General features: G+C 35.9%; 1 long non-coding RNA gene across 1 annotated transcript in view; it reads right to left on the bottom strand.

Moving 5' to 3' along the window:
• The window catches only part of LOC102024337, a 43,015-nt gene that overhangs the window by 8,736 nt on the left and 10,431 nt on the right, over window positions 1–23,848 (bottom strand). The window contains exon 2 of the long non-coding RNA XR_260572.1: window positions 18,830–18,832. This is a non-coding gene — a long non-coding RNA (uncharacterized LOC102024337). The remainder of the gene's footprint in view (window positions 1–18,829; window positions 18,833–23,848) is intronic.

Below are 23,848 nucleotides of genomic sequence, written 5' to 3'. Positions count from 1 at the left end.
CCCTGATCAACATTCCCTGCTCTCTTTGGACATCTCAGGATCCTTCCCAGGCAAGAATCTTTTCCATCAGCATTCCAAAGCCAGGGTGTGGGCTAGAAATTTCCAGAACCTAATCTCTTGGGCTATGGCTCTGAATTGAATGGCATGCCTAAATTCTCCCTGTTGCAATTTGTTTCTCGACATTAAAGTTATTACATGATGCCATGGGCCTCTAGTTAAGCACACGGTGACTTGGAAAATGTATCTGTCTGTACTGTTTCTGGGTGGGTTTTCATGAGTATTTGAACAAAAAGCAGGAAACAGTATAAGGATTCATCCTAAGATCAGGCTAAATGGCCAACTGTACATTGTCTGTCTCAAGGTGGCATTTTGGCATGAAACTCAATTTTCTCTTAGAATAATTTGCATTGGGATTATGGGCTAAATGTTCTCAAAGTGTCTAAGCAATAATTCTTTATGAGACTGCACTTTGGCATTTAACTACAGCATATGCAAGTCTAAGTTACAGGCTCTGTCTTTACGTTTATCCAAATTCTCTGTGTAACGGCAGCCAACTCTTAATGAAAAGCATTACTTCACGACATGATTTACTTGCTCTGTGCCTTTTTTTTTCTGGAGGGATTGTGCTTTACATTAAATGTAAACTTAATTTTTGCTAAGACTTCTGCTGTTAATTAATCCCTTTTGTAAACACCCAGCCTTCCGAAACACCTCATTTTGCGGAAAAATAAAACGACAATAAATATGACTTGTTTTGTTTGATGCTATTATAACTGTTTAGACTGTACAGAATGACTTCTGTTCATATGAAACTTATATTTCAAAGTCTATCAGATTTATGTCCTTAGTGATGCACTATGCGATACTGAAACAAAGCATGGCAAAACAAAGAGAAACAGAAAGGAAGAGAACTGTTGAAAAGAAAAAAAAATAATTACAGAAAAGGAGTGCAGGAACAGAGAAATGTGTGGCCAGTGGAAAGTGCAGAAGCTGCACTATCTGTATATAATGTGGGTCTAATACTACATTGGTCAGCAACTATCATGTAAAAGGTAATGTGTAAGAGTTTTTATATGCTTTTCAGAACTATAAAGGGAGTGTGAGTGGATTTTAAACATTTTGATTAGCACCACAAAGATTTTAATGCTTTATTTAAACAGTTTGCTATAGGGCAAACACATTTGGTAGACAAGTAAAATGAAAGCACAGGCATCAGTTTCTCTGTTTTCTATTAAGTAATGTTGCGAAGTAAGCAGAAGTTGGATTCAGATATCAGATAATTATCTCCACACTGTGTGTCACAGTAAATAATTTTAATTGGTTTAACTTCAGGGACCATTACTGGCCTAATTAGAAACATGAAAAGGCTACAAGTATTAGGAAATATCCTGAAGGAATGAGAACATTAGCAATTCTGTCAAAGCCATTTTTAAAACAAGTACACAGTAGCAGCCACATTTCAGTGAAAGGCAGGGACTTGAAAGGTGCTCTTAGGAAAGCAGTGCTTGTGAGATCGTAATAAGAGAACGCTAAGAGGAAGACCAGAAATTGGGTATTGGGCTGATATGTGTGATGTTTCTGGGTTAAAAACCTTCTAATTGTGCTCTGATTGCTATTTTTAAAAGTGTAGGTTAATATTTCTGAAATAAGAGGACAGTAATTGAGGTTGGGAAATCCTCATCAAGAGTATAATGATTTCCTGAAGGAAAAAGAGGATTTTTGGGTAAAATGGCTTTGTTCAACCACCTTCGGCACGCAAGGAGGTTAACCGAGCAAAGAACCAAATATTGTGTTTATTATGATTTATTTTTCACTTCAGGTTCACAGAGAACAGAAGGCCATTACTCTGTGAAGTGTACATATACCTTATCCTTAGAGCACAGTATGACATAGTGCATGCTGAGGAAATGGCTACACCTTGAATGGAAAGTGAGGTACTCTTACCATTAAGTCAGATACGATGCTAAAGAGTCCCTTTAGGTTTTCCAACATTAAAATCCTTAGTTTGAGGAGTCAAATACCATTTAAAATGCCTATGATGCCATAAAGGTTTAAATAAACAAATAATACCCAGAGCATTTAATCTATATTTCTGTAGTGAAATTGTATTCTGAATGTAATTTAGTTTTCACCTTCCCATTTTCTGAAAAGGCTGAGGGTAACGTTGGACCATTTTGTGTGGGAGATGGAGGTTTTAAATGGACTACACCATCTAAAAATTGCAAAATCAACCATATCTCTTAGCCATTTTTATTGATTTATTTAAAATGCAAAGGACAGAGAAAGGAAATACAGAAAAGAAGACATAGTTGTCTACGGCTTGCTTTGAAAAAGTACACATAATTGTATAGTTCTTGATATTTAGATACACTTCAAATATAAAATCAGTATAATTGAGTATTTAAAAGGCCAAGACAGTCAATAGTTTCAACAAAGTTTGTCAAATAAATGAAAAACCTGTCTTGTGTATGAACTCACACCATGATATACACACCATGTGTATATTCCTGGATTGTTCCTCATAGGTGCATACTTATTTATGTGAGCATGAAACCCACCTATCTTTCATGATGTCTTTAGAGTGAATATGCTACAGTAATGCCACCAGCTATCATAGCTATTTATATTTGTGTACTGTTAAATTCAGCAAATCTTTATTTGTCTGTACATGCATACATAGTAATTTAGACACAAATATTCCTAGCAAGTTTATAACTTATCCTTTCTGCCTTCATAAAAGAATATATAACATATGTACACAAAGAAATAATTCATGTGGCATAATTTTTAGCTACAGAGTAGATTAATTGCTTGTAGATTTGTTGAGGGAAATACATACACACACGATTGTTAATTATTATGAAATAATACTTACTGCCTGCCCACCCAACACATGTTCCATCTTTCAAATATCTTCCAAATGTAGAAGAGGGAGGGAGATTGAGGGGGAGAATAAAAATGTGGTTGCTTATACAAATATACATGCTCATATACGTACACAAACATACATACATATGTTCATAGATTTCAGCTTTGCCCATATGTTCCGAAAATAGCAGCCTGGAAAATTTGTACCCAACACTTCCCACTCTCAGAGTAAGGATACAAATGAAGATACATTCTCCTAGGAGGGTATCCGGGCTACTCAAATACAGGAAACACTTCGGGGCACTGCATCCTTTTAGGCTACTCAACAATGGAAAGCAGGTGTAACGTACTGTCTACTCAGAACTCCAATTTTACCCCTTATGAAGCGTGAGAATATGAGTTCTTATCCCCTCTTCCATAAAAGAAACCATCCACCCCAGTATTCAAGGATTCAGAGAAGTCAGTAGAGAAAAAAATTACTCCATGGACCCTAGTTTCAGAAGTTTTCCTGCAAAACACTGAAAGGAGTCCTGAATGGAGTCAATGATGATTCCATCTACTTTTAATTGTACCCTCTGGCTGTTGCCTTTTTATGCATCATGACTGACAGTTTTCAGCATTAAAATAAGGAAACCTATGTTCTGAAGACACGATATAAACCTGTAGTGGAGTAAATGTAGACCTGGAACACTCACAGAACTAATGGAGAGGGCTGGCGTTGTTTCCTACAAAGTAGCATCTGAGCACAGATTTCTTTATCTAGACAATGGGGTAGGAAGGCATTTTCAGGGGAAAATAAAACACTGTGTGTAAAGTTCTTGGCTTACAGCTGACTCAGGACATGCTTCCTGATAATACTGTTGTGCTGTGTTATTCCTTAAGGATCTTCTGTAACAGACACAGCCACGTGGCAGGAGTGGACCCCTACTGATGTGGCAGAGAACAAGCTGTGCTCTATTCCTTTATGCTCTCAGGTAAGAGGCTTCCTGGTGCAAGCATCAACAGGAACCACACATTCCTGAAGAAATAAAGATTTTTTTTTTTTTAAGTTTCCAATAGTATGGAATGGTAGGCTTCCAATTATTATCTATTAATAAATACAGTGATCAATTTCCCTGGCCTTTGCAGCTCTTTCCCAAATCCCACATGTCCTGTAATATTTATGCCATCTGACTCCCATTCCATTCCTGTTCCTCTGCCACTCTCCTATGCATAATCCCAACCTAAGGGGCAAGTGTGGGCCCTAAATCCAAGACCATAAATACCCAAGTCCCTCTTCCACAGCCCTTTAAGTCTTCTTGGGCCTAAATCTGTCCTCTTATTGTGAGTTTTAACCATCTTCATTCCTTTTCTCCGAGCTTTTGTTTGTTTCTTATAAAGAATTCATTCTTGTATAACTCTATATTAAACTATAGCATAAGAATTAGTAAAGTAATTCTATGAAAGGAAATACTTTTAAAAAGTTGCAGGGCATGGTGGCATGCTCCTGTTATCCCAGGACTCAAGAGGCTGAGGCAGGAAGATTCTGGGGTGTTTAAGGCCAACCTGGGGTACATAGCAAGGCCAGTATCAAAACACTAGAAAATAGGGGCTGGGGATTTAGCTCAGCGGCAAAGCGCCTGCCTGGCAAGCGCAAGGTCGTGAGTTCGGTTCCCGGTACCCGAGAAAAACCAAAAACAAAAACAAAAAAACAAAACAAAAACAAACAAAACACTAAAAAATGTTTTTAAGCATTATAGTTAATTTTTATATTTGCACTTTTGTTTGTTTTTATTTATTTGAAATAAGGTTTCACCATGTAGGTCAATCTGACCTCATTCTCAAAGTTTTCTTGCCTCTGCTTCCTGAGTGCTGGGATCATAGGCACGCACCATCACACCCAGTTAGAAGAAATTTCTACTATTTTTGCTTATGGTAGTTTATTTTACAATTTGCATACTAATGAATATTCAAATACAACTCTCAGGTTAAAACAATAAACCCATTACCATTTAATGTCATCTAAAGTTTCATTTTGTTTTCTTCCCAACTCTTGAAATCTGAAAGCTCATGAATCCCAGTATTCTTGTAGATTTAAATTGATTTGTTCTTTTAAATCTTTAGGACAGAGCTTAGTAGCAAAAAAATTTGCTGTGTGATGCAATAAAGTTTCTCAATTAAGGAGTATATAGTACTTGAATAACTAAATGTTTTGATGGAAAAGTCTGCAAATTCTTTGCTGCTTTTAATCCACCCCAGTTTAAAACAGGTATAATTTGAGGTATTATTTCCAGTGAGTTTAAGTTTTAACCAGACATTTTCTATGACACTACTAGTTTATTTATCCACATTTACAACTGGCTTCCATGAACCTGAGTAGGCACTTGATAAGAACATGTCCCTAAAAGACGAGTTGTCAGACTTGGTAGTGAAGCACAACTGATAGAGTCCAACACCCATTCATGATAAAAACCCTACAGAAAAATGGAGTAAATGGTCTTTATCTCAATTCAGTAAAAGCTATCTATGACAAACCAGCAGCTAACATCATATTAAATGGACAAATGCTAAACCTTTCAGTCTAAAAACAGGAACAAGAAAATGATGCCCTTTTTCAGCACTCTTACTCAGTTTTTCTCTGGAAACGTTAGTCAGAGCAGTTATACGTGAGAAAGAAATAAAAGGAATAAGGATAGGAAAGGAAGAATTTAAGTATCATTATTTACAGATGACATGATACTCTACACAGAAGACCCCAGAAATTCTATCAGAAGGCTTTAGATTTAATAACCAAATTTGGTAGCATAGCTGGAAATAAAGTCAACACTCAAAATCTGTAGCCTTCCTGTACACAAACAACAAATTCACGGAGAGAAAATTTAGGGCAACCAGGCCTTTCATAATAGCATTAATAAAATGGAATACTTACAAATCAATCTAGCGAAGGAAGTAAAAGACCTTTAGGTTGAAAATTATAGTATTCTTAAAAAGGAGATCAAAGCAGACATCAGGAAAGTGGGAATATCTATTGTTCTTGCATAGGAAGAAACAACATAGTGAAAGTGGCCATACTCCCAAATTTCTTATACAGATTTAGTGTAATACTGATCAAAATACCAATAGTATACCTCGAAGAATTAGATAAAATAATCTTAATAGTTATTTGGAACCAGAAGAGACCTAGAGTAGCAAAAACAATTCTGGTCAACAAAGACAAGTCAGGAGGCATCAGAATCCCTGACTTTAAATCATACTACAAAGCTACTGTGATAAAAACAGCATGGTACTGGAAAAAGAAAGGAATAAGTAAATAAATAATGCAGACCCAGGGGTGAATGGATCTGATTGGAAGACATCGAAACAACTCCAAACACATTCAGTCACTTTACCTTTGACAAAGGGACCAAACATCTTCACTAGAAGAAAAATAGCCTGTTTACTTTATTTTAAATGGTGCTGGAAAACCTGACTTTCCATACACCAAAGACTACAGCTAGACCCACTAGTGTCACTGTGCACTGAACTAAATTTGAACTGGATCAAAGATCTAAACTTTAAGACAGAAACACTAAGTCTGTTGGAAGGTAGAATAGGTAGAACTCTTGAAAACATTGGTTTAAGGCCAAGATTTTTATGAACAAAGCCCCAACTGCATGGAAAATAACACAAAGAATCAACAAATGGGATGTCATCTTATTAAAAGCCTTTGTACGGAAAAAGAAATCCTGAAGAGGGAAGAGACAACCCACTGAGTGGGAGAAAAATTTTGCCAATTGCTCCTCAGATGAAGGGCTAATATCTAGAATAGATAAAGAACTCAAAGAAAGAATAAATCCTCCAAATTTAAAGACTCAATCTCAAATGAATACATGCTTTTCAGATGAAGAAGTAGAAATAGCAAATAAATATATGAAAAAATATTCGCCATCACTGGTCATTTGACAGATGCAAATTCACACAACACCGAGATTCCATTTCACCCCAGAAAGAATGGCTGTCATCAAGAAATCAACCAATATCAAATTCTGGAAAGAACGTGGGGAAAAAGGAACCCTTCTCCACTTTTGGCAGGTGTGTAGACTGGTGCAATCACTGTTGAAAACAGTCTGGACATTCTGCAAAAAGCTAAAACTAGGGGTTCAATTTGACCCAAATAGTCTTTTCTGTGGTATCTTCCCAAAAGGTTTAAAAACATCATATTACAGTGATATATACACATACATGTTTATAGGGGCACAATTTGTAATAGCTAAATCTTGGAAACAGCCCAAATGCCCAACTGATGAATGGACAAGGTGATTTTTATACAATGGAGTACTATTCAGCCATAAGGAAGAATAAACTTGAGATATTTATAGGTAAATGCATGCACCTTGAGACCATACTCTTAAGTAAAATAAATTGAACACATATGTGTAAATATTGTATTCTTTCTCTGGTGTGAGAAACTGAAAGTGTAAACAAGAACTACAAAGTGTACTAAGATTATGAAGTAGGAAGAAAATGCTCAATTGGGAAGGGAACTAGGAAGGAAGGGGGCAATGAAGGAAGGGACAAAAAGAATGAAAAAAGAAGGAAAAATGGAAATCAAAGCTTTTATAAATAAGAGTGGGGGAAGAGGGATTAAAGGGAAAATAAGGGAATGGGGGAAAAAGGAATTCAGGTAAGTCATGTGTGGGTGCAAAGTCCCTACGATGAAAGTGATCTCTATGTGTATTTAAAATACATCACTAAACTTAACCATAAAAAGTAAAACTACAGCTCTTTGTGTTCTACGAATTTCAGTTCTTTGGAGTTCACCAAGGCACTATACACTTTTTGTAAGTAGCCAGGTGACTCTGATGCATTCAGTGTAGGAAGAACGCTTTGTAAAAAGCTGTGATAATTTTCTTTGGCTGAATAGATTTTGAAAATTAGAGTATCAAACATTTTTAACATTGTGCAAATTTCAACTGATTGTACTTAAAATTTTGATTGCCAAAAGAGAAAAAAGAGGGTTAAATATGGAATTTTAAGCCTTAACATATATTCTGATTTAGTGGCTGTCATTAACCCAAACAAAAGTAATAATAATATTATGCCTTTGTAAGAAGATTAGTAAAAGTATTACATTGGCAATAAATATATATATAGACTATACTTCTCTATGTTACTTTCAACTGATTTAATCATAAATATTAACGTTAAAGTTGAGAGATTTCTATTTTGCTTAAAATTTTGAAAGATAATATGTATAAGTTATAAAGTGTCCAAATAAAAATAATACTTTTAACTTAATCAAGGGATTATTTCTACTTCTAAATAAATTTATTTAAACCACCTTTTTGGTTGTGATACTTCTATAACAACTTGAAAATGTATTTATTTATACTAGGCACACAAAATTATTTACGGTTTAATTTCATGATCCTTAAATAGGAATCAATGTAGAGGTCAATATAATACCTACAGTGTGTTTTCTAAGAAATATAATTCTATTTGCATATCATATTTTTATAGTGAACTTACTTAGAATTTCATGGCTGTTCAGTAAGCTAAGTATACACTCATATAGTTATTAATAATGAATAAACATAAGATACAAATTGAATCCTTATAATAGGTCAGTATTAAAATTAAAATAATTTGTTATATCTTTTCCTTAAAATCTTATCAGTGCACTTTTGAAAATGTGCAAGTGATTTTTTTTGTCTAAAAGATAGGCAATGTTTTAAACTGCAAAAATAATTTGTGATTCAAAGTACAATATCTCTGAAATTTAATATGTAGTGTTACCATCTTTCAATATCACATTAATGTTGTATGTTTATGTATACTTTATAATGCATTTTAAACCAGAACTTCTTGTAATGATGTTCTTATCATGCTGAAATGAACCATATATATATACATATAATCACCTGATTGTTTTCTTAGTTTTCAGTATGATAATCATTGCAGTAAAATATATTTTTTGAATGATAGTAAATAAAATGAATTCTGAACTTCCTTGGCATTGTTTTAAATGAAACCCCTCTATTCACTTAAAAAATCTATTTTTATCTTACTTCTTTGCAAATGTTCCAAGTCTATTTATTTTTTCTCTGTAAATGAATACAGCATTTTTCCTTCTGATGTTGAAGCATGTTGTTGAGTATTTGAGGATACTCCTGTTTTGTGTACACATTGGAGAGTTCATAATTCAAATAGCAAATACAAAGACGACAAGCAAAGTGAAGCCCCTTTCTCCATCGAATTTGGTGTCAAATAAGTGGCCTCTTAAAATGATTGTGTTATATTTTAGATTATTTTTAAGTGTTTATAATGCTTTAGAACCTCACCAATACTAATATACTCCAGTTATTACTTTTTTGTATATTTCATAAGTTTTCTTGTACCCTGATTTAAATAATCTGCATATATTTACTATCTCTCATTCATTTAACTCATGTTTACTTTCTATCTCAGGTGTATAAATTTTGGGAAATCAAATGTACGTTTAAATGTACCATATGTACATAGGAAATGCAAATAACCATAGAAAGCATACAGATTCAGTGCCCATGCAAATGGCATAAGCCATAGGTGTTTTAGAATTTAGAGGAACTGGAATGCACTGTAGCCTGAAAAGGTCAGGAGAGACTCCTGGAGAAGTTGAGGCTAGAGCTGTCCCTTTAAGAATGTACAGACTACCAGGTGGGCACAGGGAGGAGATAAAACAGCAAGGTAGCAATGCAAGGTGTAGGGGAAGGAGGGTGACTGGATAGGACGAGCTGAAAGAAATCTGTGGGTGAGGAATAATGAAAGGTGTATTTGAAAAGCTGGGAGAGACCAAATTACAAAGGACTCAAGTACACAGTTAAAGGTTTTAGTTCTATGTTTCATGTCTTTGAAGATTTTTTAGCAAGGGCGTGACTTGTGATGTTAAAGATAAAACAAGACAGCTCACAATAAGGGTTAGAATACACGGGGAGGGAATACCGAGGCTGTTACTGATATAATGCAGTTATGGGGTAATTAAAAAGTGGGAATGACATTGATAATGAGAGAAAATATGCATCGAAGGGGAAGAAAAACAAATTTGTTGGTGAACTGGATGAAAGATTGTGGCAAGGGAAAAAGTAAATGAAGACAGAGAAATGATTCACCCGTGAGACTATGAAAATGAAGATAACCTGATCACAAATGGGCCACTGTGACAAGGGACGCAGACAGACCTGCTCTTGGCTTGTGCAATTTGAGGTTAGAATGTGAGCTTGTAATGGGGCTTGGACATCAGAGACAAGAATTGAATGGCAGATCAGGCTGATTTATTGGGAATCGTCCTAATCAAAACGAAATGTGCAGACAAAGACAAAATAAAACCAGCAAGAAAGCAGGAGAGAAGGTTGTGTGATGAGATCGGAATGTGGAAAAATACTGTGGATGATACATGTTAAGAAGAAATCAGAGAAGTGGGAGAGGACTTCAGCATCTGAAAACTTTAGCGATACCTCTGAGTTTGTTCAAGGGTTACCGGGAGCTCCGAGGGGAGGTTTGCCAAGCGGAATGATAGGAGATTTGGAATTGGAAGTACTATTCTGAGGTAAAGGAACAAAGGCTTTGGTCATACTGTTAAGATGACTGATGTAGGCGCTGGAGATTTAGCTCAGCGGCGCAGCACCTGCCTGGCAAGCGCAAGGTCGTGAGTTTGATTCCCGGTACCGAAAAGAAAAAAACATGACTGATGTAGAACAAATTTAAAAGTTGCATTAATGAAAATGAGCCTTTGTGTGGTGCAGTTTTTAGGTGGGTGACTTGAATATATGTGGAAATCACTCAGAATGAAGGGTCTGTGTAGGGTAAAACTAGAACATATACTTCTTACAGTGATTTGATAAACAGAACACTCAAGACATATAACACTAACCGTAATAATTTAAAATTAATTTCCAAAATTTTTTTCTTACACATAAAAGTAAAAGGTTATATTTTCAGAAGCATTAGAAAGCACTGCTCTAAAAACAAAATAACTTCATCTTTACCGCTCTACTTTCACCATTTTTTTTCTCCACTATTGCTGACAACACAAACTAAACTGCATCTCAACTCTTCTTTATTTTCTAATTTGTGATATGGTCTCACAAAGATGCTGATGACCCAGGCTACAGTCAAACTTGCAGTCCTCTTGCCGGGCCTCCCAGAGTTCCTTTCAGCATGTTCAATTAATGAACACTGTGTAAACTTAAACGGGAAAAGTATAGTATATATTTTGTTTAATAAAAATGTCTTTTGTCTTTGTGGAACTCTGGAGGAACTGGTAAAATGAGATTTTGGATGCCCTGAAGACACTGTGGTTTGCCTTCTTTGTAAGAGGCAGGAAAAAGGCTCAAATGATTGAGAACACAGGGACTATGACCCTGAGTCTGGGGAAGATATATAAGAAAGGGCAAAGCAATAAAGGAGATTTCCAGCTCCTGCCAGGATGCTTTTGTCACTGAGTGAAGGAAGAGAAGCCCATGGAAGGTCTGCTTGAGAAGAGAGCATGAGGAACCCATGAAGTCAAGCTCAATTCAGCTGAAAGGGTAGGGGAACAAGCATCACATACTACAAAAGCTAGGTGAAGGTCATGAGCAATAAAGGAAGGTGACTGGGCAGAAGCTGCACGAGAATTAGCATTCAGGTCTGAAAATGTTGTTGTTGAACATATGACAATTTATACAGACTAGACCCACCATGGTTCTCAGGAAGACAGAGTTACTTGGGCTGCATTCACTTGATTTGACCAAGCCACCTAGCAGATTAGTAGGGCATCGGCTGTCTGTGTGGACAGTTGGCTTGTGGACCACAGACACGGAGGGAAAGCCTCACTTGGATGGCGATGTGGGTGGCACTACTCTGGTTAATAGCCTGGAGAGAATTAAAATGGAAAGAAGAAGCAAGACCACCCCTTTTCTGCAGAGGAGCTCCGTTTTTTGCTCGAGCCTTCAGACACTTGTCTCTGGTTCCTCAGGCTTCCAGTGTGGACTCCTCATCCTTCCAGTGTAGCTCTTCAGCTTCCTGACACGGACCCCCCACCTCCAGAGCTCCCTGTGAGATTCCGGGCCATTGCTTCCACTGCTTCTGCGTCATGAGGCTCCCAGGGTGCAAGCAGCCCTCGGGATTCTTCCTCCTCTGAGTCCACAAATGGCCTTTGGGACCCTTGCCCTTCTGATCCCTATGTCTACTTAGAAAGGCCCTTTTATATGGCAGAGGGCCTTCCCTATACATATATTTAGATTGATTCTGTTCCTCCAGAGAGCCCTAACTAAGGCGTTTTTTAAACTAAAACTATTTTTAAAATAGTGACTCAAGAACACAGGCTGACATCACCACTGTAATCAATGGAAATATATCACAGTATCACTGACGTCTTTCTCCTCTGAATATCTTCATTGAGAAAAAAAATGGTTTTCAACTTTGAAATAACTCTTAAAGTCAAACAATGCTAATTCAAATAAATACACTCACTCTTTGATTCTTCTACTTAATTTCTCTTTTAAAAGGAAGGGAAAACAAATATTCCCCCTGCCTTTTACAGCTCCCTTTGGGTCCCTGCAGTTTGCCTTTTTTCAAGTGAGTATCATTGTCCTGTAAGACTTTTCCAAATGCTCCAGCAGTGTGAACTGGGGTTTATATCTAGGACTATCTCCAAGTTTCTTTATCTGTCCTCGGCAGCAGGTTTCTTATCTGTCAGCCTTATAATTATGGAAGAAGCTGCATATTAATGATTCAGTACTTACATAAACAACTGGCCTTGGAGAAATCTAATAAACCAACTTGTAGGATTTGATTTTGCCTAATTAAATGTAAAGAACGTCAAATGTATATTCCAGGATTTCTTTAGAAGCTTATGAATTTTTTTTACGTACACAAAGCATTATGAATTCAGAGTTTTTAGCAGTTATCTTCTAATTCAGCTATTAAGATAATATGTTTTGACATCAGATATGCTCCATGGATGGGCGGTATTGGCACACATGTGCACACTCAGTGTTTATGTATGCAAGGTACAGTTCTCAATTGTTGGTTTTTAGTTTTTGATTCTTGCCCTTTGAAGTTGCCAGCTCGGACATTTTCATCTGAAGTTTCGAATCTGCGTGGTGCTTTGAAGGAACAAATGGTCTCCATGTGGTGTTTGGCTTTCCCTTGCCCATCTGTATTACCGCATATCAGGATGAAATGCATCTTGACAGAGCTTTTTCACTTAAGCGTATGTACCTGATCCTTTTCACTGGCCCTATGCTGACACACGCCTCCATTTAGGGGTGTGTATGAGAAAAACTGTTGAGGAAAAAACATACAATTAGCTTATTTATCAGAGTAAAAGATACATGCATTTTGTTAGGATAGTATGATGGGAAATACACTGTGTGTGTGTGTGTGTGTGTGTGTGTGTGTGTGTTTAAATGTGCTAAAGAGTGCTTAGTTTCCAAAGCACCGTTCAGCAGAGATTCTCAAAGTATTTTATAACAGAAGTGGGGCTAATAACCACCGTTAGGGATGTAGCTCTGAATCACCATGATTTCTTACTCAACATGACGTTTTGAGCAGTTTCTTATATGAGTGACAAGGTTATATGGATAGAGGAAGCCTATAACCTAGATTCCACTATTTCTGCCCAACTATTACTGTTAAACAATTGTCAGGAAGTATTCAAACACCTTCACATTGTATAATGACATAGAAATAAGCAGGAGCATATTTTCCTTCTGTTCTGGAGGGTAAATTTTCCGGAAAATATCAAGGTAGAAAGTAAAAGCTAAATTTGTCTAATATCTCAAAATGGAAAAATTCATTTTGAAATATCCTACTCACATTTTGTTTTGGGAAATTTTTAAGCCATTGTCCAAACTAGTGTAATAGGAAGAGAACTATTATGTTTTCTTCTTGGTTATTGAATGAGCTTTGGAAATACTTTGCTTCAAATATTTTGTCTAGTTCTAAATTTTCAAATTTGTAGAAAAAATTTGCTTATTACATTATTTCATTTTCCTTTTAATATGTTTAATGTATACTGATGTTATCTTATTTTTTACAGTGATAATTTGTTTTTTCCTCTTTTCCCTTTTTCTTAATAACTGTTCTAGTGCTATAACATTTTCTTGACTTTTTTCTCAAAGAACTTGATTTTTGTCTCATTGTGGTATTTTTTCTATTGTTCCAACTTTTTATTTCTTATGCTTTGTTTTTGTGCTTTTCCTGATTTCTTAATTTGGGAGCTTAGATGCTGATTTGCAACCTTCTTTATTTTCTAATGTAGGAGCTTTAGTGTTATGCATTTCCTTCTAAATATCACTTTAGCTGCTCCTTAAGCATTTCAAATGTCCTGATTTTAGTTGTATTCAGTTAAAAAATACTTTCTAATTTGCATTTTGATTTCATCTTTAATTTATCTTTTATTCAGAAGTATATCACTTAGCTTCCAAACATTTTAAGGCCTTTCTGAGATATTGCTTTACTTAATTTCAAATTTAATTCCTTTGCAGTCTGAGAAATACGTTGTGGTACTTACGTACTCTCATTACTTGAACCCTTTTGAAATAATGAGACATCTTCTTATCCAATATGTGATCAATCTTGATAAATGTTCTATGTGCCCTTGAGAAGGAAGGGTGTTTAGTTTATTCAGATGGATTATTCCATGAATGTCAGGTAGATAACATGGGTTGATAGCCATGTTCAGGGCTATTGTACCCTCCTTAATTTTTTATCTATATGTTCTGTCGGTTATCAGGAAAATAGTACTGAAATCTAACTATAATTGTGCATTTGTGAATTTCACTTGACAGATCTAGAAGTTTTATTTTTGTGTCTGAAACTGTTATTGGAAATATACAATATTACAATGCTTTTGTCCTGATTAATTGACTACTTTATCATTATGAAATAACCTGTTTTTATCGTCTTTACAGTATTCTTTGTTTCTGTAATCTATCATGATTTTAATAGTTTGCTTTTGACTAGGACTAATATACAATATATCTTCCATTCTTCCATTATTGATATGATTGGAATTACATCCATCAGTTTGCTATATGCTTTATTTTCCTCTTGTACTTAATTGTTTTTTGGAGATTATCCTAATTTAGAATATTTTTGACTACATTTTACCTCAGTTTTGGGTTTTTTTATGACTCATTATGTTTCTAATTTAGTAGTTTCCTTAGTTGCATAGCGTGTATACGCCCTTCAGTGATTACAGTCTGCCTTCTAATGATAGCATCCTCAAGTATAGTAATAGAATTAGCATTGCTATACATCTTCATGTATATTATTACAATAGCACACTTCTATTCCTTTACTTTTAGACATTTGTCATAAAATTTGCTTTTACATGCAATATACTCCAGAACACATTGTTCTTTGAGACAATTACCTTTTTCAGTGACATAAATAAGAAATCTCTGGTAAGAAAATTCTTTTGAGAAAAGTAGCATATACATTTACTTATGGAGGTAACATTTTATGCATTCTTTATTCCTTTGTTGACATTTATTTCCATTTGCCATTTTCTTATTGCCTGAAAAGACTTCTTCTAGAACTACTTGGAGTGACAGTGTGCTATTGACTCATCTGTTTAGCTTTTTGTTTTTGTATATTTGAGACATGTTTATCTTTACATTTGTTTTTAAAAATGTATTTCCATATGCCTGGGATTCTAGGTTGTCAGGGATATTTTTATTTTTCAGAAATTAAAAAACAATGATTTTCTAACTTTTGTGCTTTCATTTTTTTCCAAAAGAAATCAACTGTCATCCTTTTCTTGATAGCTCAGTTGGTAAAATGCCTTTTTCTCCCTCTCCTTTTTGTGCCTTTCTGTGTATCAGTGGTTGTAACCAATTTATTGAATTGTTTTTGATTTGACGGTTCACGATATGTATAAAATTGAATAACTTTTCAGCCTTTGCATCTATAAACATTCCCACCCATTTATCATTAGCATCTCCAATTGCACACTTATTTCTTCACTTGAAGTTCTCTAGCGTGTCTGAGGTTAGTTTTATTTAAAAAAAAAAATTTCCCTCTGTCTATTTTATTTTGGATAGTTGCTATTTCCATTTTTCCCAATTTCACTAGCTATTTCTTCTACAGAACTGAGTTGCCACCTGTCTTACTCAGGGTATTTTTTAAAATGTTACATGTTTTAATTTTTGTCTCTAGCAGTTTTATTTGGTTGTTTAATTTAGTCTATAGTTACTTTACATATTTCATATGCTCACTTGGCTTTTTAAAAAAATTTATTACTACAATTTTTAAAACAATTATTACTTAAAAAAATTTATTATGACTGTTAATTCCCTCATTAGCTCATCCTAGTATTTATTTCAGTTTTGGGTAAGTTTTGATTAATTAATGATTCATTTTATATATATATATGTTATTTTCTTTTTGCAGGCTTGGAAATCTTTTATTTGATGACAAACACTGTTATTTTTACCTAGTTTTGTGGTGGATATTTTTATTTCTGCAAGTGTCCTTTAGATTTGCTTTGGAATTCAATTACTCAGAAACAGTTTGATACTTGTAGGTCTTCTGGGATTTTTTAGGAGATCTGGAACAGTGATTTATCTGAAGCTAATTATTACTCAGTACTGAAGCAAGACCTTCCTCATAACTTGTGTGCCTCAGGAGTGAATGTGGTTTCCCAGTCTCGCTGGTGGGGAACGGGCATTTTCCCTGGCACTGTGATCCATAGAAGTGCTTTCTTCCATCTTTGTGCAGGCTCCTTCTCTGATCTTGGGTGGTTTCCTCGTACACAGGGTCTCATCACTGCTGTGCTGAGCATTTTCTGCAGCATTTTGGGATTCTCTGTTCACACAAACCTCTTTTCTCTGAAATTCTGCCCTGGGAAATCCACCTGACTTCATCTTTTGAGACATTCTACTTTATCTTTTTGGTGCAGGGAGTTACTGAGTCCTTTCCTGGGCTTCCTTGTATTTTCTCTTCCATATAGTACCGTCTGGAATCTCTTTCAAGCCAGTAAACTGTGCTAATAATAAGGCTTAACTCATTGATTTCTGATCTCTCACCATCATACACTATTTGTTTTCATTTATTTTCCAAACTATTTTTTAATGTTTTCTGTTACTTGGGCCTAGAGGGAATCTTTGTCCATTCCATGCTGTTAGAACACCTCTAGACTGGTGACCTGTGAACTATGAAAGCTTATTTTGATCACGGTTCAGGAGGCTGGGAGATCTACACTCACTGGGCTAAATCTCACGAGTGCATTGTGGCTGTGTTGTGGCATGGGGGAAGCATCACATGCTAAGACATCATGCATACCATAAAAGAGAAGGAAGGAGGGGACTGAATTTGCAAGTATAACAAACCAACACTCATGATGCTGCTATTAAATTCATTCATCAGGGTAGACTTCTCATGTCAGGATCACCTCTCTTTAGTCTCTACCTCCCATCACTGTGGCATTGAACATTAAGCTCTCAACACACGGATTTTGGAGGACACATTTAAAGGACAGCTAAGAGTAAGTCTGCTCCTGTTACTTCATTTGGGCCAGAGGTAAAATTCTTGCTTTGTTTTGTTTTTGGCAGTGGAATAAAGGCCAGTTCATGCATTGAGACTGACAGAAGGCAGGGGGGTTTGAAGTGTAACAAGAGAAGTAAAGATATGAAATAGATCTATCCAAAGATAGTACATCAAATCTACTTCTAAAACTGTATTACAGCTGCTACACATTCTATTTAATGTTAAGTGGCTTCAAAATAGTTTTGTAGAAAGAGCTAAAATATAAATATATATAAATTTTAAAACTTGGAATTCTTCATAACTTTAAATATTTGGAATTCTTCATAAATTTAAAAACTTGGAATTCTTCATAAACTTGCCTTTATTTTATTTTTTTTTTAATCCTAAACCCTGTGGTAGGCTTGGCCTGTCCAGGTCCATGTGTGGTTTAAAGCAAGAGTTAATGACTTCCATTAATTGAAATAATTAATGGATTCATGAATTGATGCTCAGATATCAATGTTTGAAGGAAAAAATTGAGAACTGATACATTTAACAAATATTTTATTATAAAAACAGATTTAATGATTTGGGTAACTAAAGTAAAGGTAAAGCAAGTGAATAACTGGATGTTTTTCCAATGACCACTTGCTAAATTGAGGATGAAAAGCTGGTATACATTGTTTTCTCTGCAGGACTTTTGCCTCTCTACAATCAGATAGAATTCCACTAATACGCATAATGTTAATTTTAATTCTATTTTCAAGATTTATCCCTCTTTATATTTTCTTTATAACATCTTTTGATTGATTTGCTTTGTGGTCTCTCCAAGAATGCTTGCTTTTTCCCCCAAGATATTGAATACATTAACAAAGTAATCTATTTAGCTTCTGATTTCCTTCTTAACTTTACACACGTTTTTTGCTGGTACTGGGAATTGAACTCAAAACCTCATGCTTGCTAGGCAAGCACTTGTGCCACTGAGCTATATCCCCAGCCCTTAACTTTACAGTCATTTATAGTGTTTCTGCACAGTGCTTTCAGTTTGAGCGATTTATTTTATGCCACTGGGTCATACAAAAACAAGCTGAAATTGACGGAGCGTTTGTTTAGGGTTAGGAACATTTCATCTTGTTGCTTCCTAATTATTTTTTCCATATGTAACAAATATTCACTTATTTTATATAAACACTGCTAACTTCACACTTTTCTCAAGTTTCTCACCTCCTTTTCTTTCTACTTAACTTTCTGCTTGATAAATTGCAATTGTATATATTTATGGACTTTGATGTGATATTATAATGAATGTGTTCATTGTGGAATTAAAATAAGCTAATTAACATTCATCACCACACCTACTTATTTTTTGTACTAACAACAGTTCAAATCTACTGCCAACAGGTGTTAAATATGCCGTTCATTATCATCAACTGCAGCATCGTCCCATGCTATGCCGCTGGTCTCAGCAATGTATTCTCTGTTCTCATTGTAACTCATTGTGGCTACTGGGTACCATCTCTCCACCCACCTTCCAACACCCTTTTGGAAGCCATCACTCTGCTCTCTACTGTTACATGTTTGTCTGTTGTAAATTCCACATCTAAATGGCCTTACCCACATTTTGGAGGCACAGCATGAGAGCCGACCAAGGGTAGAAACAAGGACAAGTAATTTATCTCTGCGATCAATAACTCCCTTCTCTTATTAAAATTGATGCAGATGAAATGAAGGAAATGGTAAAACATCAAAGACATCATCTCCTTGTTGGAATCTTTCAAAACTACTATAACTTTTAGATATTCAGAAAAGAAAGATCTGATTGTAAAGTGAATCAGATCGTTATGGACGTTCTGCAATAGGCAGTGGAATGCAAATCTTGTTATGGAGGACTAAGAAGCAGAAATGGGACCCCACAAAAAGCACCCTGGGAAACACCTGCAAAGACACATTGTGAAGTGGAGGGCTAAGGATGTGAAGGCTAGGGAGATAATGTAGCTGGAGTAGAAAATTTTCAGTGAGAAAAGATGAATGCAAAGTTGAATTTGGGTAAGATTGTGAAAGGCCTTAAATTCTGGGCTAAGGAAAGGTTGAGGCTGTTTCAGAGGAGGACTGATTACTCACCAAAGGACCTTCCAAATATTGAGTAATTTATCACATCTCTGTCAAGTGAATAGCAAGGCATTAATTTATATCACTCACTGGCTACTGGAAGTTACAGTCTACTCAGGCTTTCCAACTTAAAAGAGTCATTCTGACTAGGCCCTTTCAATCTCACCATGTGACAGCCACTTTGAATATATTTACAAGTATCTTGATTTAATCTAGGTTTAGGTGAGCCCCAAAGAAAGCATTTTCTCTTCTCCCTAACTTACTACATCTCCTTCACAAATTCACCTGAGGTTTAGCTTATTTTTAAACATCCCCCTGCCCTTATTATGTCTTATACTGTGAACTTGTCTGTGAGTAGTATATCACGTTGAAACAGTCCAAAACATTGGACAAAACATTCCAAGCATCTGCGGAAAAACCCTAGTGTGTGCGAGGATTTCGGCTCTAAAGAGACAAATTGATCGATGCTGTGCTCCAGTGATTTCATCAGCAAGTTTGTTTATTAATTTGGCTTTAGTACATTAAAGCAAGCAATGGTTCAATTACAAGGGGTCATGTTAAGAATTTTCTTGCTATCTAAGATGTTTCCCAAGGATTGCATGAATAGTCCTCCTCTGCCCCCATCCAGGAAATCTGTGCTTAAAAGGGAGATTTTTGAACCCAAGAGAACACTTTTTCATTTGAAATACTGTGAAGAAGCCCACAACACAGTGAATGGAGCATCATGAAAGTGTAAACATCTTTATGGTGGTGGAATTCCCTAAATACAGTGCCAGGCTCTTGTAATACCAAACAGCTGTTTCATGTGTTTCAACAACCACGCACAAGGAATAATGCTGCTCAGACACCTTAAGTCATTTCAAATCAGTTTAAAGCATCTTTGGCGCCCTTAAATATTAATGAAAGTCAACAAACAGCGTTGAAGACTTTGCCCTTCAGGGACTGTCACTGGTCAGATCCTTGCTGTTTGTCTCCTAGCTAATCAAATTACGGTATCATTGTTGCATTCATACCCTGCACCATTAATGATGGCTGTCTGCAAAACAGAGGATGTTCTAGGCATAAAGGCACATTAAGCCCGGGGGAGGTGGGGGAGGGTGCACGTCCTCCTACATCACCCCATGTGCAGTAGAGGTGTAGATGAAGATCAGTGGCGGAAATCAACCTTTAATATGTCTGAAAGCCACTTCAGGTCGCATTATCCCTGGCAGACAGGAAATGCACATGCAAAGATGAAACAGAAGCTATGACCAGAAGAGGGTAATAATGCTAATTTCTTAAATTCGTTTCCTTCAATATAGGATCTAGATATTAGCCTCATCCTTAACACATGCGGAAATCACTTCAGAATAAATCCTCCTGCAGCAGAACTAATTGTTCTCAAAATAAAAATATGTTCCAAGTGATACTGATACTACATATTTGTATTTCACAACACATTCCTTTTCCCCCAGCATCAAAATGGTTAAAATGAAGAAGCCAGGTTATTACACATTTCAATTCCAGAGTCAAATATAAAAATTTCTATTATAGGGACAATTAATTACATCTCAAAATGGCAAATGTGCATCCTTGTCAGGTAGAGTGTACTCTGATGGCCTTTCCTCAAACACTGAATGTGGAGATTTGATCTCTTCTAATGGTGCTGAGAAAAGGGTAATTACGCTATGGTCAAAGCTAATTTGCTTTCTGCCAGATGAACTGTTGTATTTTATTGTACGCTGACATTTTAAAGTAATTACGGCACTGTTGACCTTAGACAATTCCAGTTGTATCGCTGTCTACAGCTGCAGAGCTCGGTCTACCTTTGGCTGGCAGACAGTGGCTGTAACGAGGTAATGACACGGACAAAGAGCACCATATGGGGCTCCTTTGAGATACACAAAGCCCAGTGAAAGGAAACAAGAAAATTTTAACATCATTATTACAGTCACACATCTTTACAGCCATAAAGGACCCTGTCCGCACACGCTGGTGCACATGCACAGGGACACACGGGCACACAAAAAATGCGTGCACTTCGCCTGCTTCTGTCTTAGGCGTGTGCATGGGTGTGTATGAACATGTGTGAGCACGCATGTGTGTGTGGGGGGGTGCTTCTTTTGTAAATGGCAGCATGCATCAAGAAGAAAGAGGTCAGGTAGAACTGAACGTGACGGACTGGTCTTCCACCGACACGAGTTCAAAGGCTAAAGACTATTGATTGCGATAAAAGCCTAGGTTCTTATCCAATGTTAAAGACACTCCTTGTTGTCTGCAAGCTGTGCCATAATTAGGCAGAAAGAAGAGTACTTCAGCCAGAAAATCACTATAAACTGAGCTTCATTAAACTTAGATATTAGTTCATTTAAAGGAAGAAGTTATTATTCATTGATATATTTTAATGAGCTATCTCCTGTCTTTTCTACAGTAGGAAATAAAAACGTGTTCAGAGTTCGGTCTGGTTAATGTATCCCTGCTAAGATAGCAAAATAGATTAATATCGCTTGCAAAGAATCGTACTTCATCCTCTTCAAGAAAAAAATGTCCAAGATATTGAACTATGGCATTATTGTCAAGAAGAGGAGGAAGAAAATTGAGCCTTAACACCATGTTAAATATTTTATTCCGTTTACTAGGGTATATGAAAATGTGAGCTCACTTACAATAAACCATGGGTGTTGCCTGTATCATAGCTTATGGTCTACTTATATGACAATTACATTCAGCAAAGGAAAATCAATTTATTTCCTATTGAACTGCATTTATATCACTCTGAGTTTCCCCGCCTCCCGTAGTAATTAATGGAAGGGTGAATGGGTCATTACTTTGCCTAGGAAAAAAATTGATACAAATTATATTACAGGGATGGTACAGATAGTTTGGGTTCTCAGTTTAAACTGTGAGGTTTGTTAAAATTTCTTTTTGATTTTTATGAGTATTTGAAGATCTTTAGGGAAGTAGTTTTGGCTTTTTTTTCTTAAAGACAAAGTACGTTTCACAGTTACTAAAGAATTCCCACTCAAATTGGAACGGAATGGAATTAAAATATCTATTTAAATGACCATTTCTGAGGTGTTTATGTTAAGTGGTACGTAACTGAAATTCGGCCTTGTTTAATGTCAGAAAGAAATTCAAGAATAGACTCAGCAATCTCTTTTCAAATTGCATTTTGTTTTATCTTTAAATTTTAGGATATACAGGTTGATGTTTATTCATTGTGAAGGGCTTAGCAAACTCTTCATACAATACAAACATTTTTGAAACTATTAAATTCCATGTGAGATTCCTGCTATGATTAGAATAACTTGTCTTCTACTGCTATTTTAAAATAAATATATCCACTAAAATCATATATTAAAATATGTCCAGCACATTTTTAAAAAGCAGAGGAGCAGCATTATGAAAGAGTTAGGTGTATAAAGTGCTACAGTTTGTAGATCCAAATGTGAGTCTGGCAATAGAAAGCACAACTGGAAATGCACGCAACATCTCTTCTATTCTGATTTTTTATTGTTGCTAGAAAGACATTACACCTGAGAACTAATCCCTCCAAGGTGTAAACATTCTTGATTTTAAAAGATCACTGTATTTATTAATAGATAATAATTGGAAGCCTACCATTCCATACTATTGGAAACTTAAAAAAAAATCTTATTTCTTCAGGAATGTTCATATGTGGGATTGCTTTTGTACCGATTCTGTGCCCTCTCTCAGTCTTAAATGGGAAAACAAAGATACAGAAGGAAAAAAAGAAACAGGTTCAAAAAGTTTTATTTAAAAAGAAAAAGGGAGAGAAAAAAAAATCTGGGTCCTGTTTCTCAAAGAGGACCGGAGTAAGGGAAACGCATGAGGCCAGCAGTCACAGAATCAGGAAACGAGTCCTGATGGATGGAGAGTGAGTGCGAGGAGGAAAGACAATGACAAGAAGTAAGAAATCACTTCCTTGAATTAAGAGTGAGTGATGCAGCTGGAGAAGCAGAGAGACAGATAGATGGAGCTTCCCCACAGGTAAGGAGAGCTCCGTCGCAGAGCAGGGAGCGTGTCAAAGACCCTGGTATAATAAAGTGTACTGCGTGCAAAGTGGTGCATTCATAGAGATATCTGTGACTCAGTCCTAAACATAAATCCCAATGATTTGGTAGCCAATAGCCAATAACAATAAGTGAATAAAAGAAGGAAGGCAAACAAAAAAAAAAGACAAAACGTATATATAGTGGCTCTGGGTTGCAATCCTTTCTGCTGATATTTTACCCTTATTTATACAAATCTTTCCATGTGACATATTAAACAGCATTTTTTCCATCTGTTCCATGAATTGGACAGGCAAAAGAAAGCTTTGAATATGCTGAAATAACTACAAGGCTAGGGCTTTAATGTGACATCTCATCAATTCTCCTGAGTATTTAAGTCAGAAATTTTTCATTAGAATAAAGGTGCAGAG

Source organism: Chinchilla lanigera, unplaced genomic scaffold (assembly GCF_000276665.1).
Source record: "Chinchilla lanigera isolate Chin_1 unplaced genomic scaffold, ChiLan1.0 scaffold00017, whole genome shotgun sequence".
NCBI lineage: Eukaryota > Metazoa > Chordata > Mammalia > Rodentia > Chinchillidae > Chinchilla > Chinchilla lanigera.
This window is presented reverse-complemented; position numbering and strand designations above follow the sequence as displayed.